We start from the raw sequence: 17,514 nt of genomic DNA, 5'->3' as shown, positions 1-17,514 counted from the left end.
GGTGTTTGGACTCTGTTTGATATTGATTTCCTGCGATGTAAAAAAAACAAGCAAAAAGCAGCAACTGGCACTGGGCGCTGGGTCAATAGGTTAGTCCCAAAAAATGATATAAAGTTGTTATAAAATGATTGTAAAACATCCAAGAATGATAATATAACAGCATGAATACTTCATAAATTATAGATACGTTGGAGACGTATCAGGCACCATAGGACAACACCACAAATAAAATATACAATCATACCAACCAAGATCACGATTAACCCATAGGACAAAATGGATCTACTCAAACATCATAGGATAGCCAAATATCATTGGGAAATAATATATGGAGTTGAGCACCATGTTTAAGTAGAGATTACAATGGAGAGAACGGGTGTTACACCCCTGCATAGAGGGGGAGAGATTTGGTGATGACGGTAGAAAGATTGTTGATGTAGATCGCCGTCACGATCCTTGCCCCGGCGGCACTCCAGCGCCCCGGGAGAGAGGGGGAGAGAGCCCCCTCCTTATTCTTCCTTGGCATCCCCCCTAGATGGGAGGAGAGTTCCCCCTCTAGTCCATGGCCTCCATGGCGGCGGAGGAGCGGGAGCCCCTCCGAGATTGGATCACCCTCTCTGTTCTCTTCTGTTTCGCGTTCCCGAGATCTGGCCCTTCACGGTTTCATAAATTCCCGGATATCCGTAACTCCGATTGTGCTGAAATTTTTACATGATTTTTTCCATAAATTATCTTTATTGCGCCAGAAGAAGGGCCCGAACTCACCTTAGAGGAGGGCACAAGATACCTGGGCGCGCCAGGGGGTGCCCAGCGCGACCTGGTGGGTTGTGGTCACTATGGGCCCCTGTTTGCGCTGATTCCACCTCCCAAAAATCATAAATATTCCAAAATAATTCTCTGTAAATTTTTATCGCATTTGGACTTCGTTTGATATGGATTTTCTGCGAAACAAAAAACATGCAACAAACAGGAACTGGCACTGGGCACTGGATCAATAGGTTAGTCCAATAAATCATATAAAAAGTTGCCAAAATATGTGAAAGTTGTATAATATTGGCACGAAGCAATCAAAAATTATAGATACGACGGAGACGTATCAATGACCTCGCGCTCTGAAGGCAAAGGCGAAAGCAAAGGTAATTTCTTCATCTGAAGAAGAATAAGAAGTATCTGAATGCAGTACAGATGATGCTGAGGAAATTGGTCGAGAATTGGCTATGCTCGTGAGGAAGTTCCAGAAGTTCTCCAAAAGGAACCGTTTTGGAAAGTCTTCAAAGTACGATTCAAAGAACACTGAATCTTCTGCTTGCGACTATGACAAAAGAACTTGCCACAAATGCAAGAAGACAGGCCATTACATCGCTGATTGCCCCCTCTGGAAAAAAGGGTCAAAGAAGAAAAGATCTAGCAAGGATGGCGATTCTAATGACAAGAAGAAGAAGTCATCAAAGTCTTCATCAAATTCCTCATCAAAGAAGAAAAGCACCTCCGGCAGAGCTTGTGCTTTCATTGGAAAGGAAATGGATTCTGAGGAAGAATCTGAGGAAGTTGAGGAATCTGAGGAGGAATCTGACTCTGGGGTTGCAAGCTTTACCCTCGCCATGGAATTCGTGAGCAAGTCCATCTTCGACCATGAAGAAAAGGGTGACTCCACCAGCACTAAAGACTGTGCTGATGTCTAAGCTCCCACCTATTGCTTCATGGCAAGAGGTGCCAAGGTAACCTCACGAGAAGCTTACTTTAATACTTCCAGTGATGATGACTCTGAATGTGAAGCAAAACTTAGCTACAAGAAACTTGTTAAAATTGCAACTGAACAACAAAATGACATGGAAAAGATTCAAAAACTGCTAGAAAAAAGTGACGATCAATTAGATGAGGAAATGGATCGCAGTCAAGGTTTGTTTGAGGATCTCAGACGCCTAAAGACACAATATGACGAACTTGAAAGTCGTCATGTGTCCCTCTTAGCTGAACACGAGAAGCTGTCCTACGAATTTCTTCAAAGGAAGCAAGAGCTCGAGAAGCTGAGAGCGTCTCATGATGATCTTCAGAAAGACAATGATTCATTATTCGCTCAATAGATCAGCACCTCTCAGAAAGAATTTGTTGCTCCATGCTTAAAATGCCTTGAACGTGATAATGCAAATTCTTTAGCTGAATGTTCAGATGCTTCAACTATTGCTATATCTTCAACTGTCTCTGTGGTTTCAATTCCTTCATCTGAGGAAACCACAAGTGTCACTGACGAACATGCAGGTCTGAAGGAATTGTACGTCATAGACATGCACAAAAGCCTCAAAGGGCACTAAACTCTTTGTGATGTGCTCAAGAAGCAGATTCTTAACAGGAACCCTAGGAAAGAGGGTATTGCTTTTGAGAGAAAGTTGAATACAGATGGATCTTATTGGAAACCTGAGTAATATCCCAAAACCACATGGGTTGCTGCAAAAGGACCTCTTGTTGATCCATCCAATCTATCTGGTTTTAACTGTGATACTCCACATTCTTCTGATGAGTCATTTGACTCCAACTATAAGCTATTCAAAAATCAGAATGGTGAAGTATTTGCTAGATTTGTTGGTACTAACTGCATGAATGCTTCCCTTGTGAAGAAAATCTGGGTGCCCAAATCTGTCCTTCAAAATCTCCAAGTGAATGTCATCATGACACCACCAAAGAAAAGGAACTACCCCAGGGCAAATTCTTCACCTGGACAAAAGTCGTCAAATGGACGCAAGCCAATTAATGCTTCAATGCAGGGAAACGGACAGTGATCTGATGAATATGTGCATTATTCTTCAAATCACTATGTGCACAAAACTGCTAAGAATTTCTCTGCATATTTTTATGACTACTATACTCCTCCTGTGAAGAGAAATGCATATTCTTCAATGCCCAAGTTCTCTATCAATGCTTTGCGCTACATTACTTCTCAGCCACCCATTCAGATGTGGGTGGTTAAGAAGAAGAACTAATCTCTTTTGCAGGGTCAGGTCTTCAGACACAATAATTGTCTGATGAATTTGCTGAAGGCCTGACATAAATGCTTGTTGGGATGCAAGCTAATCATGATGAAATGAATTCCTCATTTCACACACCCCTATGTTGCTTGTTATATGCTTACTGGCGAAATTCACTGACGAAATTGATCATCATATTCTTCAACTGAAGTATATGAATTTGTAAGTGAGACTAATGCTTCTACCAGATGATACTCCAAAAGCTACTGAATGGGTATTTCAGGATGTTCTCGACTGCTGTCCAGTGATCCACTCCTAGATTACTTTGGTACCTCCCTACTAAACTTATAGCAAGGCACACATGAGGTCTGGTACACAGCATTGCATACATGATAGAACCTATGGCTGAGGCATAGGGAATGACTTTCATTTTCTCTCTATCTTCTGCAGTGGTCGGGCATTGAGTCTCACTCAACTTCACACCTTGTAACACAGGCAAGAACCCTTTCTTTGAATGATCCATTTTGAACTTCTTCAAAATCTTATCAAGGTATGTGCTTTGTGAAAGTCCAATTAAGCGTCTTGATCTATCTATATAGATCTTGATGCCCAATATGTAAGCAGCTTCACCGAGGTCTTTCATAGAAAAACTCTTGTTCAAGCATCATTTTATGCTATCCAGAAATTCTATATCATTTCCAATCAACAATATGTCATCCACATATAATATTAGAAATGCTACAGAGCACCCACTCACTTTCTTGTAAATACAGGTTTCTCCAAAAGTCTGTATAAAACCATATGCATTGATCACACTATCGAAACGTTTATTCCAACTCCGAGAGGCTAGCACCAGTCCATAAATGGATCGCTGGAGCTTGCACACTTTGTTAGCACCCTTTGGATCGACAAAACCTTCTGGTTGCATCATATACAACTTTTCTTCCAGAAATCCATTCAAGAATGCAGTTTTGACATCCATTTGCCAAATTTCATAATCATAAAATGCGGCAATTGCTAACATGATTCGGGCAGACTTAAGCATCGCTACGGGTGAGAAAGTCTCATCGTAGTCAACTCCTTGGACTTGTCAAAAACATTTCACAACAAGTCGAGCTTTGTAGACAGTAACATTACCGTCAGCGTCAGTCTTCTTCTTGAAGATCCATTTATTTTCTATGGCTTGCCGATCATCGGGCAAGTCAACCAAAGTCCACACTTTGTTCTCATACATGGATCCCATCTCAGATTTCATGGCCTCAAGCCATTTCGCGGAATCTGGGCTCATCATCGCTTCCTCATAGTTCGTAGGTTCGTCATGGTCAAGTAACATGGTGTACAGAACTGGATTGCCGTACCACTCTGGTGTGGATCTTACTCTGGTTGACCTACGAGGTTCGGTAGTAACTTGATAAAAAGCTTCATGATCATCATCATTAGCTTCCTCACTAATTGGTGTAGGAATCATTGGAACTGATTTCTGTGATGAACTACTTTCTAATGAGGGAGCAGGTACAATTACCTCATCAAGTTCTACTTTCCTCCCACTCACTTCTTTCGAGAGAAACTCCTTCTCTAGAAAGGATCCATTCTTAGCAACGAAAATTTTGCCTTCAGATCTGTGATAGAAGGTGTACCCAATAGTTTCCTTAGGGTATCCTATGAAGACACATTTCTTCGATTTTGGTTCGAGCTTATTAGGTTGAAGCTATTTCACATAAGCATCGCAGCCCCAAACTTTAAGAAACGACAACTTTGGTTTCTTGCCAAACCACAGTTCATATGGTGTCGTCTCAACGGATTTAGATGGTGCCCTATTTAACGTGAATGCAGCCGTCTCTAAAGCATAACCCAAAAACGATAGCGGTAAATCAGTAAGAGACATAATAGATCGCAACATATCTAATAAAGTGCGGTTATGATGTTCGGACACACCATTACGCTGTGGTGTTCCGGGTGGCGTGAGTTGCGAAACTATTCCGCATTGTTTCAAATGAAGACCAAACTCGTAACTCAAATATTCACCTCCACGATCAGATCGTAGACACTTTTTTTTTCTTGTTATGATGATTTTCCACTTCACTCTGAAATTCTTTGAACTTTTCAAACGTTTCAGACTTATGTTTCCTCAAGTAGATATACCCATATCTGCTCAAGTCATCTGTGAAGGTCAGAAAATAACGATACCCGCCGCGAGCCTCAACACTCATCGGACCGCATACATCAGTATGTATTATTTCCAACAAGTCTGTAGCTCGCTCCATTGTTCCGGAGAACGGAGTCTTAGTCATCTTGCCCATGAGGCATGGTTCACTAGCATCAAGTGATTCCAAAAGCCCATCAGTATGGAGTTTCTTCATGCGCTTTACACCAATATGACCTAAACAGCTGTGCCACAAATAATTTGCACTATCATTATTAAACTTATATCTTTTGGCTTCAACACTATGAATATGTGTATCACTACTATTGAGATTCAATAAAAATAGACCACTCATCAAGGGTGCATGACCATAAAAGATATTACTCATATAAATAGAACAACCATTATTCTCTGATTTAAATTAATAACCGTCTTGCATCAAACAAGATCCAGATATAATGTTCATGCTTAACGATGGCACCAAATAACAATTATTCAGGTCTAAAACTAATCCCGAAGGTAGATGTAGAGGTAGCGTGCCGACGGCGATCACATTGACTTTGGAACCATTTCCCACGCGCATCGTCTCCTCGTCCTTAGCCAATCTTCGCTTAATCCATAGTCTCTTTTTCGAGTTGCAAATATGAGCAACAGAACCAGTATCAAATACCTAGGCACTACTGCGAGCATTAGTAAGGTACACATCAATAACATGTATATCAAATATACCTCCATCCTTCTTATCCGCCAAATACTTGGGGCAGTTCCGCTTCCAGTGACCAGTCCCTTTGCAGTAGAAGCACTCAGTCTCAGGCTTAGGTCCAGACTTGGGCTTCTTCACTTGATCGAGCGGCAACTTGCTTGCCGTTCTTTTTGAAGTTCCCCTTCTTCCCTTTGCCCTTCTTCTTGAAACTAGTGGTCTTGTTGACCATCAACACTTGATGCTCCTTCTTGATTTCTACCTCCGCAGCTTTTAGCATCGTGAAGAGCTCGGGAATTGTCTTATCCATTCCTTGCATATTATAGTTCATCACGAAGCTTTTGTAGCTTGGTGGCAGTGATTAAAGAACTCTGTCAATGACAGTATCATCAGGAAGATTAACTCCCAGTTGAGTCAAGTGGTTGTGGTACCCAGACATTCTGAGTATATGTTCACTGACAGAACTATTCTCCTCCATTTTGCAGCTGTAGAACTTATTGGAGACTTCATATCTCTCAATCCGGGCATTTGCTTGAAATATTAACCTCAACTCCTGGAACATCTCATATGCTCCATGACATTCAAAATGTCGTTGAAGTCCCGGTTCTAACCGTAAAGCATGGCACACTGAACTATCGAGTAGTCATCAACACGCGACTGCCAGGCATTCACAATATCTGCAGTTGCCGGCGCGGGTGGTACACCTAGCGGTGCTTCCAGGACGTAATTCTTCTGTGCAGCAATGAGGATAATCCTCAAGTTACGGACCCAGTCTGTGTATTTGCTACCATCATCTTTCAACTTAGCTTTCTCTAGGAACGCATTAAAATTCAACGGAACAGTAGCACGGGCCATTTATCTACAACAACATAGATACGCAAAATACTATCAGGAACTAAGTTCATGATAAATTAAAGTTCAATTAATCATATTACTTAAGAACTCCCACTTAGATAGACATCCCTCTAATCATATTAAGTGATCACGTGATCCATATCAACTAAACCATGTCCGATCATCACGTGAGATGGAGTAGTTTTCAACGGTGAACATCACTATGTTGATCATATCTACTATATGATTCACGCTCGACCTTTCGGTCTCAATTCCGAGGCCATATCTGCATATGCTAGGCTCGTCAAGTTTAACCCGAGTATTCTTCATGTGCAAAAATGGCTTGCACCCGTTGTATGTGAACGTAGAGCTTATCACACCCGATCATCACGTAGTGTCTTGGCACGACGAACTGTCGCAATGGTGCATACTCAGGGAGAACACTTGTACCTTGAAATTTAGTGAGTGATCATCTTATAATGCTACCGCCGTACTAAGCAAAATAAGATGCACAAAAAGATAAACATCACATGCAATCAAATAAGTGATATGATATGGCCATCATCATCTTGTGCCTTTGATCTCCATCTCCAAAGCACCATCATGATCACCATCATCACTGGCTTGACACCTTGATCTCCACCGAAGCATCGTTGTCGTCTCTCCAACTATTGCTTCTACGACTATCGCTACCGCTTAGTGATAAAGTAAAGCAATTACATGGCGATTGCATTTCATACAATAAAGCGACAACCATAAGGCTCCTGCCAGTTGCCGATAACTTTTACAAAACATGATCATCTCATACAACAGTTTATATATCATCACGTCTTGACCATATCACATCACAGCAAGCCCTGCAAAAACAATTTAGACGTCCTCTACTTGTTGTTGCAAATTTGCGTGGCTGCTACGGGCTTAGCAAGAGCCGTTCTTACCTATGCATCAAAACCACAATGATTTTTCATCAAGTGTGCTGTTTTAACCTTCAACAAGGACCGGGCGTAGTCATACTCGATTCAACTAAAGTTGGAGAAACAGACACCCACTAGCCACATGTGTGCGAAGCACGGCGGTAGAACATGTCTCATGAACGCGGTCATGTAATGTCGGTATGGGCCACTTCATCCAACAATACCGCCGAATCAAAATATGACATGCTGGTAAGCAGTATGACTATTATCGCCCACAACTCTTTGTGTTCTACTCGTGCATATAACATCTACGCATAGACCTGGCTCGGATGCCACTGTTGGGGAATGTAGTATTTCAAAAAAAAATCCTACAGTCACACAAGATCTATCTAGGAGAAGCATAGCAACGAGCGGGGAGAGTGTGTCCACGTACCCTCGTAGACCGAAAGCGGAAGCATTTAGTAACGCGGGTGATGTAGTCGAACGTCTTCGCGATCCAACCGATCAAGTACCGAACGCACGGCACCTCCGCGATCTGCACACGTTCAGCTCGGTGACGTCCCTCGAACTCTAGATCTAGCTGAGGCCGAGGGAGAGTTTCGTCAGCACGACGGCGTGGTGACGGTGATGATGAAGTTACCGACGCAGGGCTTAGCCTAAGCACAACGACAATATGACCGAGGTGGAAAACTGTGGAGGGGGCACCGCACACGGCTAAGAAATCAACTTGTGTGTCTATGGGGTTCCCCCTTCCCCCGTATATAAAGGAGGGGAGGAGGGGCCCGGCTGGCCTCAAGGGGCGCGCCCAAGGGGGGGAATCCTACTCCTACTAGGAGTAGGTTCCCCCCTTTCCTAGTCCAACAAGGAGGGGAAGGAAGAAGGAAGGGGAGAGAAAGAAGGAGGGGGGCGCCGCCCCCACCCCTTGTCCAATTCGGACTGGGGGGTGCGCACCACCTCCTGGCCGGCCCTCTCTCCTCTAAGGCCCATGGTGGCCCATTAACTTCCGGGGGGTTCTGGTAACCCTCCGGCACTCCGATTTTATCCGAAACTCTCCGGAACACTTCCGGTGTCCGAACAACATGGTCCAATATATCAATCTTTATGTATCGACCATTTCGAGACTCCTCATCATGTCCGTGATCTCATCCGGGACTCCGAACAACCTTCGGTACATCAAAACAGATAAACTCATAATACCAATCGTCATCGAATGTTAAGCGTGCGGACCCTACGGGTTCGAGAACTATGTAGACATGACCGAGACACTTCTCCGGTCAATAACCAATAGCGGAACCTGGATGCTCATATTGGCTCCTACATATTCTACGAAGATCTTTATACGTCAAACCGCACAACAACATACGTTGTTCCCTTTGTCATCGGTATGTTACTTGCCCGAGATTCGATCATCGGTATCACCATACCTAGTTCAATCTCGTTACCGGCAAGTCTCTTTACTCGTTCCGTAATGCATCATCCCGCAACTAACTCATTAGTCACATTGCTTGCAAGGCTTATAGTGATGTGCATTACCGAGAGGACCCAGAGATGCCTCTCCGACAATCGGAGTGACAAATCCTAATCTCGATATATGCCAACCCAACAAACACCATCGGAGACACCTGTAGAGCATCTTTATAATCACCCAGTTACGTTGTGACGTCTGATAGCACACTAAGTGTTCTTCCGGTATTCGGGAGTTGCATAATATCATAGTCATAGGAACATGTATAAGTCATGAAGAAAGCAATAGCAATAAACTAAACGATCATAGTGCTAAGCTAACGGATGGGTCTTGTCCATCACATCATTCTCTAATGATGTGATCACGTTCATCAAATGACAACACATGTTTATGGCTAGGAAACATAACCATCTTTGATAAACAAGCTAGTCAAGTAGAGGCATACTAGGGACACTCTGTTTGTCTATGTATTCACACATGTACTAAGTTTCCAGTTAATACAATTCTAGCATGAATAATAAACATTTATCATGATATAAGGAAATGTAAATAACAACTTTATTATTGCCTCTAGGGCAAATTTCCTTCAAGGGGCCTCTGGCATGCCCTGGTGTCTTGTGGGCCTCACAGGCCTCCCCCAGGTGCTTCCTTGGCTCCCAAGTTGTCTTCTGGTCCAAAAAAATCTCCATAAAGTTTTGTGGCATTTGGACTTCGTTTGGTACTGATATTCTGCAAAGTAAAAAACAAGCAAAAAACAACAACTGGCACTGGGCACTATGTCAATAGGTTAGTCCCAAAAAATAATATAAAGTTGCTATAAAATGATTGTAAAACATCCAAGAATGATAATATAACAGCATGGAACAATCAAAAATTATATATACGTTGGAGACGTATCATCTGCCGACGAATCTCTAGGTTCTCATCAACTTAATTTATTTACAGCAAAGCTTCAGGAAAAACTTCAAACTTCATCAGAGTCCTCACATGTTCAAAATCCCGAGTTGCAGAAAATGGCTGATGGAAAGATGCCATAGAAAGGTGGCAAAAGGAAGGAAGAACAAACAGCTTTTAAGATCCCTAATGACTTAGGATACAACACGCCTAATGAAAATGTTCATGGCCCAGAAACTGACAAGCAGCGCAAGACTCATATGCAGAAAATCAAGAGATACTAGACGTATGAATGGAGAGCTTACAATTATGTCACTCCCAAGTACATGAAGGAATTCGCTATTAAGCCTCCTTGCAACAGATCACCGCTTGCTCCAGGACAAGAGGCTGATCCAACTAGTGTCTCAAGGGGTGAAGAATTCCCCAAGGAATGGGAAAGGCGTCAGGCCAAATTGGCAAAACAAGCCGGTAAAGCTGTTGAAGAATTCAACAGGGCATCAAAGGCTTCAGCTGAAGCCGGTGCTAGCGCAAGCGCTCCAAAGGAAGCTATGCAAAAGAAGCCTACACACAAGACGAAGCCATCTGATCCAATGCCCTCAGTGGCCAAACCCAAAGCTTCAATGGCTTCTGCTCCTAAGATTTCAAAATCTCCAGTGCCTCCTCCTGCTTCAAATTCCTCAATGGCAGCATCAAAAGCTTCAACACCGGCCATGCTTGCATCTTGCCAGCGCAATGAGGGCTTTCAAACAGCCTCTATCGCAGCATCAAGTGCCTCAGCTAGTGGGCAACCAATGTCTTCAACACCAAAGCTTAAGCAAAAAGCTATTGCTGGCCGTGGAACTAGGCTAAGTCCCAAGAGCAAGGTCGTTTGCCTCAGCTTGATGAACATGGGCACACTAACGAAGATGAGATCACGAAATTCCTCAGAAGAAGTGATGCGACCCCGTCTTCGGAGAAGACGGAGTACAAGGGGAGGTCCGATCTTCACGGCGTAGGATCGATAGATGGATGGGGATAACTAGCTGCAAGCAGCCGAAAAATGGAAAATAAGAGATTATGACCCGACGAGGAGGAGGCTCACCGAAGCTTGCAATCCGAACATTCGCTGATCCACAACCCGCAATACTACCCCACACAACCACACTCAAGTCGTGGAGCACGGGATAGGTGCAATCCGCAAGGGAAAGCACGAACTCTAATCCACACAACACGATCTAGTCGTGGAGCACGAATTAGGAGCAATTTCTCAAGGAATCACGAGAATAAGGATAATAAGAGCTCTCCAATATCAGGAGGAGTCTATGTCTTTGGTCTTTGATAGAAATGGCAAAAGTCCCCAACGAAGGGAAGAGCTAGCCTATTTATAATTGGGACAACCCCCCTGGATAGGTGTGAAAGAGAACTAGCTTCTGGAACCAGCTTAGGTGTGAAAGTGAACCAGCTTTGTTTGACTAAATGGCTTCAAGACTTAATGAGGTAGCTTCTGGAAATCTCTCGTCGGAGGTGGTTGGCAGTTCCCGACCTAACATTGTTCACTGGAGTCGAACAATGTTTCCTTCAGTAGCAAACCTGAGTTATGGAAACCTTTCACAAGTTGGTATCCAAACTCGTGCAAAACATTGTTTCATCAGAATCGAAACAATGTTTCTTCAGCAAACAACTCATTTCTTCATGAACTCCTAACTTTGTTTCTTTGCCATAAATTATTGTTTTGCACGGATTGATATGTGTTTGGCCTTCTTCGATATTGCACCTGAGTTCAACCAACAACAAGGGAGGTGAAGGCACAACCATGTTTTCAAGGTCAAATGATATACTTAAGTTAGCGTTCACCTGATCATGTATTTGCATTGCGCGGATTCTTGTGATTGGGCCGTTGATGATTGGTGGTGTGGTGCCCATGGTTGGGATGTCCTCATCAAGAAGGCAAGAGCAAGCTGTTGTAGCCAAGAACTCTTTTGTTCTTTTGCTACTGGATCCAAAGCAGCTGTTGGACTTCATTGAAATCTGGTGCACAAACCCAGAAACACCTCTGGATGACTTGAACTTGCCTCCTGGACCAAGCCACATGATTTCCTCATTCATCTTGAATGAGAAGCACAAGATAGCTCAAGCGAAGCTTGTGAAGAAACAACAAATTCAGAAGGAGAGGGAGCTGAAGAAAAGGCCTTGGCAACTGTTGCAATTGCAAACTGAAATTCATCAGCTGTCTGAAGAATATGAAAGATAAGCCAGTCATTGATGTGGCATGAAAGAAAGATTCATCACTGCCTCAACAAAGGTTGTTGAAGACCACAACAAGAGAGAGGCTGCCAAGTTTGGTATGACACCACCGTCAAGTTCGTCGGCTCCACCTATGCCTGAATCACTAAAGAAATTGAAGATGGCAGCATTGTCTTCAATTGTCATTCCTATTGATGCAATTCCAATCTCATTAGCGCCCCCTGCTCGTAATCTTGAAAATCTTCAAATGGTTTCATATGGGGTGGATTATGAAATCCCTCAGGCTGATGAAGAAGAAGAAGATACCCATTCTGGTGCTACCACAGAGCAAATGGCTGAAGAAATTGAAGTTGATGCTTGATACATCTCCAACGTATCTATAATTTTTATTGTTCCATGCTGTTATATTATCATTCTTGGATGTTTTACAATCATTTTATAGCAAATTTATATCATTTTTTGGGACTAACCTATTGACATAGTGCCCAGTGCCAGTTGTTGTTTTTTGCTTGTTTTTACTTTGCCGGAAATCAATACCAAACGGAGTCCAAACGCAACAAAACTTTTTGATGATTTTTCTGTACCAGAAGACACACGATGGGCCAAGAAAGTACCTGAGGGGTGCTTCGAGGGGAGCACAACCCACCAGGGCGCGCTTGGGGGCCCAGGTGCGCCCAGGTGGGTTGTGTCCACCTCGGTGGCCTCCCGCACCGCCTCTTTACTCTATAAATACCCCAATATTCCAGAAACCCTAGGAGAGTCGACGAAAATCAATTCCAGCCGCCGCAAGTTCCAGAAACCACAGATCCAATCTAGACACCATCACGGAGGGGTGCATCATCCTCATTAGTGCCTCTCCGATGATGCGTGAGTAGTTCATTGTAGACCTACGGGTCCGTACTTAGTAGCTAGATGGCTTCCTCTCTCTCTTTTGATTCTCAATACAATGGTCTCTTGGAGATCTATTTGATGTAACTCTTTTTTGCGGTGTGTTTGTTGGGATCCGATGAACTTTGAGTTTATGATCACATCTATGTTTTTATCCATGAAAGTTATTTGAGTCTCTTGATCTCTTATATGCATGATTACTTATAGCCTCGTATTTCTTCTTCGAATCTTTGGTTTAGTTAGGCCAACTAGATCGATTTTTCTTGCCATGGGAAGAGGTGCTTTGTGATGGGTTCGATCTTACGGTGCTTGATCCCAATGACAGAAGGGGAACCGACACGTATGTATTGTTGCCATTAAGGATAACAAGATGGGGTCTATTTCTACATAATAGATCTTGTCTACATCATGTCATCGTTCTTATTGCATTACTTCGTTTTTCCATGAACTTAATACACTAGATGCATGCTGCATAGCGGTTGATGTGTGAAGTAATAGTAGTAGATGCAGGCAGGAATCGGTCTACTAATCTTGGACGTGATGCCTATATAATGATCATTGTCGTGATATCGTCATGATTATTTGAAGTTCTATCAATTGCCCAACAGTAATTTGTTTACCCACCGTATGCTATTTTTCGAGAGAGAAGCCACTGGTGAAATCTACGGCCCCCGGGTCTCTTCTTTATTATATTTGCCTTCGAGATCTATTTTTATTTGCTTTTATTTCCAGATTTATTAATCCAAAAACACAAAAATACCTTGCTGCAATTTTTATATATTTATCTTCTCTCGCGTTCCCACGAGATCTGTTTATCCAGTCTACTACAAGTTTACCTATCCTTTTACCCGTGAGGGATTGACAACCCCTCTCTTACGTCGGGTTGCAAGTATTTGTTCTTTGTGTGCAAGAGCTGTTTACGTGGTGTTGTGTGGTTCTCCTACTGGTTCGATAACCTTGGTATCATCACTGAGGGAAATACCTACCGTAGCTGTGCTGCATCATCCCTTCCTCTTTGGGGAAATACCGACGTAGTTCAAGCCGCATCAAAAGGAATTTCTCGCGCCGTTGCCGGGGAGGATCATGTCAAGATAGTCTCCCGACAACTCTCCAATTTCTGGCGCTGTTGCCGGGGAGACATCATGAACATCTACCAGGTTCCTAATCACAAATCTCATCTACTTGCAATTTACATTATTTGCCATTTTCCTCTCATTTTCCTCTCCCCCACTTCACAAAAATTTGCCATTTTATTCGCCCTCTTTTTCGTTTGTCGTTTTCTCGTCACATCTGTTTTTGAGTGCAATCTTGTTGCGTAGTCACGATGACTCAAGAGAACGCCGAGTTGTGTGATTTCTCCAATACCAACAACAATGATTTTATTAGCACTCCGATTGCTCCTCCCGCCACTAGTGCGGAGTCTGGTGATATTAATGCTGCTTTGCTGAATCTTGTTACGAAAGATCAATTTTCCGGTACTCCTAGTGAGGATGCCGCGTCCCATCTTAACACATTTGTGGAATTATGTGATATGCAAAATAAAAAATATGTGGACAATGATATTGTGAAGTTGAAATTATTCCCGTTTTCTTTGTGAGATCGTGCAGAAATTTGGTTTTCTTCTTTGCCTCGCAATAGTATCGATTCTTGGGATAAGTGCAAAGATGCTTCTATTACTAAGTATTTTTTTGCCCGCGAAAATTATTCCCTTAGGACGCAAATCATGAATTTAAGCAACTTGAGCATGAACATGTTGTGCAATCTTGGGAAAGAATGAAATTGATGCTAAGAAATTGTCCTACTCATGGTTTAAAACTTTGGATGATCATACATAATTTTTATGCGGGATTATTGAATTTTATTCTAGAAATCTTTTAGATTCCGCCGTGGGTGGTACTTTTATGGAAATTACTTTGTGTGAAGCTACTAAATTGCTAGACAATATTATGGCAAATTATTCACAATGGCATATCGAAATAGCTCCTACTAGTAAAAAAGTTAATTCGGTTGAAGATATTTCTTCTTTGAGTGAAAAAGTTGATGCTCTTACGAAATTGGTTGCTAATAAAAGTGCTCCCATTGATTTTAATGATGTGCCTTTGTCTACCTTGATTGAGCAAAATAGTGATGCCGTAGATGTGAATTTTATCTCTCGAAACAATTTCAATAACAATGCTTATAGATGTAATTTTAATCATAGGCCTTTTCCTACTAATTCGTCTAATAATTATGGTAATTCCTATGGTAATCCTTCTTATAATAACAATAGGAACACCTCTGATCTTGAGAATAATATTAAAGAATTTATCAACACTCAAAAGGTTTTTAATGCTATGATAGAAGAAAAGCTGAATTAGATTAATGATATGTCTAGAAGTATTGATAAAATTTCTCATGATGTAGAAAATCTCAAGATGAAATTTTTTTGTGCCTAAGGTTGAGGAATCAATTAAAGCTTTATATGTTTCTATGGATGAAAGTAAGAAGAGAACTGCTATGCTTAGAGCTAAAAGAGAATTTTTAGAAAAAGCGTTTTCTAGTGATTGCTTTCATAAAAGTGATGAAGATCTTAAAATGATTGGTGTTTCTTCTATTGATTCCTTGTTTAGTAAAATTAAGATTGATAATAAAGGGACTGGAGAAGAGTCAACTTTAGCTAGAAGGCGTCCCGATAATTTGGAGGGTGAAAATCTTGTTGAGAAAATTGATAAAAGTGGGTTTGGAGAGGTCAAAACTTTAACTAGTGATGTGCCCACTCTTTTGGAATACAAAGACTTTAATTATGATAATTGCTCTTTGATTGATTGTATTTCTTTGTTTCAATCCATGATAAACTCACCCCATGCTTATGAACAAAATAAAGCTTTTACTAAACATATTGTTGATGCTATGATGAAAGCTTTAGAAGAAAAGCTGGAATTAGAGGTTTCAATTCCTAGAAAATTACATGATGAATGGGAACCTACTATCAAAGTCAAGATTAAAAATTATGAGTGTTTTGCTTTATGTGACTTGGGTGCTAGTGTTTCTACAATTCCGAAATCTTTATGTGATGTGCTTGGTCTTACCGATATTGAAGAATGTTCTTTGAATTTGCACTTGGCGGATTCTACTATTAAAAAACCTATGGGAAGAATTAATGATGTTATTATTCTTGCAAATAGGAATTATGTGCCCATAGATTTTATTGTTCTTGATATTGATTGCAATCCGTCTTGTCCAATTATTCTCGGTAGACCGTTTTTACGTACTATTGGTGCCGTGATTGATATGAAAGAAGGCAATATTAAATTTTAGTTTCCACTAAGGAAGGGTATGGAACACTTCCTTAGAACTAGAATTAAGCCACCATATGAATCAATCATGAGGGCATCTTATGGATCTAGAAACAAAGATGACAATACTTAGATCCTTTGCATTATGCCTAGCTAAGGGCGTAAAACGATAGCGCTTGTTGGGAGGCAACCCAATGAATAAAAATTATTTTTGTAATTTTCTTTCTGTTCTTGAGTGTTTGCACAATTATGCTACGGTTATGATTGTGTGTTTTTTTGTGTTTTAATTAGTGTTTGTGCCAAGCAAAGCCTTTGGGATCATGTTGGGTGATAGTTGATTTGATTTTATTGAAAATAGAAACTTTTGCGCTCTGAAAAATAATTTTCATAAATCACAGAAACATTCTTTTGCTCTGAATTTCTTACACAAGATTAATATACAAATTTCCCACGTTGTCCTAATTTTTCAGAATTTTTCGAGTTACAGAAGCATACGAAGTTCCGTGATTACTACACATTGTTCTGTTTTTGATAGATTCTGTTTTCTTTGCGTTGTGTGCTTATTTCGATGAATCTATGGTTTGTATTGGAGGGTATAAGCTATAGCAAAGTTGGAATACAGTAGATATAATGCAAAAATAAAATATGAATGGGTTTGCAACAATAATTATAGTAGTGATTTGCTTTGTTATACTAATGGATCTCACAAAGGTTTTGTTGAGTTTTGTGTGATTGAAGTTTTCAAGTTTTGGGTGAGATCACGATGGATGAAAGAATAAGGAGTAAGAAGAGCCTAAGCTTGGGGATGCCCCATGGCACCCCAAGCTATTATCTAAAAGAGAAGCAAGCAACTAAGCTTGGGGATGCCCGAGTGGCATCCCCTCTTTCTTCTAACGACCATCGGTATTTTACTTGGAGCTATATTTTTATTCGTCACATATCATGAGTTTTGCTTGGAGTGTCTTGTATGATATGAGTCTTTGCTTGTTTTGCTTTTTATTTTACTCATGAATCCTTGTTGGACGCACCTATTTGAGAGAGCCAAAATTATGCTATGACTTGTTAGAATTGCTCTCTATGCTTCACTTAAATCTTTTTGAGCTTTGGAATTGCTCTAGTGCTTCACTTATATCTTTTTGAGCATGGTGTGCTTTAGTATTTTTGAAGAAATGCTCTCATGTTTCACTTAGATTTATTTTAGAGTTAGTAATTTTT

This window comes from Triticum aestivum, chromosome 1D (genome assembly GCF_018294505.1).
Source record: "Triticum aestivum cultivar Chinese Spring chromosome 1D, IWGSC CS RefSeq v2.1, whole genome shotgun sequence".
NCBI classification, from domain to species: domain Eukaryota; kingdom Viridiplantae; phylum Streptophyta; class Magnoliopsida; order Poales; family Poaceae; genus Triticum; species Triticum aestivum.
The sequence above is the reverse complement of the archived record's forward strand: the minus strand, read 5'-3'. Positions refer to the sequence as shown.